The following is a 351-nucleotide window of genomic DNA, read 5'->3' on the forward strand; positions in this document are numbered from 1 at the left end:
AGTTGTCCCTGTTTACAGAGGGCAAGCACCACTGAACACCATTCATCCCGGAGCATCACGCTAATGTAGGCATTGGGAAAGATCACCTGAGGCGTGCCCGGGGGCTACGGGTGTTTTGCTCCAAACACAAATGAGCTGGGAAATCTGGAGGGAAATCGTCTTAGTTAGGCCTGGAAGGAATTGTTGTCAGATCTGTATGCAAGGTCAGCACCTTGTCAGCGGGGAGGTGGATTCAGCCCCCTCTTTGCCTCAGTTCAGGGTTAGGGTTTGGCTATTGGAGTATTGGGAGATAAAGACCAGTCCATTCCGAGCTCCTGAGCATCTGTTTTCTTAAGGACTGCTTAAGCTTGG

This window comes from Coloeus monedula (assembly GCF_965178545.1).
Source record: "Coloeus monedula genome assembly, chromosome: 9".
NCBI lineage: Eukaryota > Metazoa > Chordata > Aves > Passeriformes > Corvidae > Coloeus > Coloeus monedula.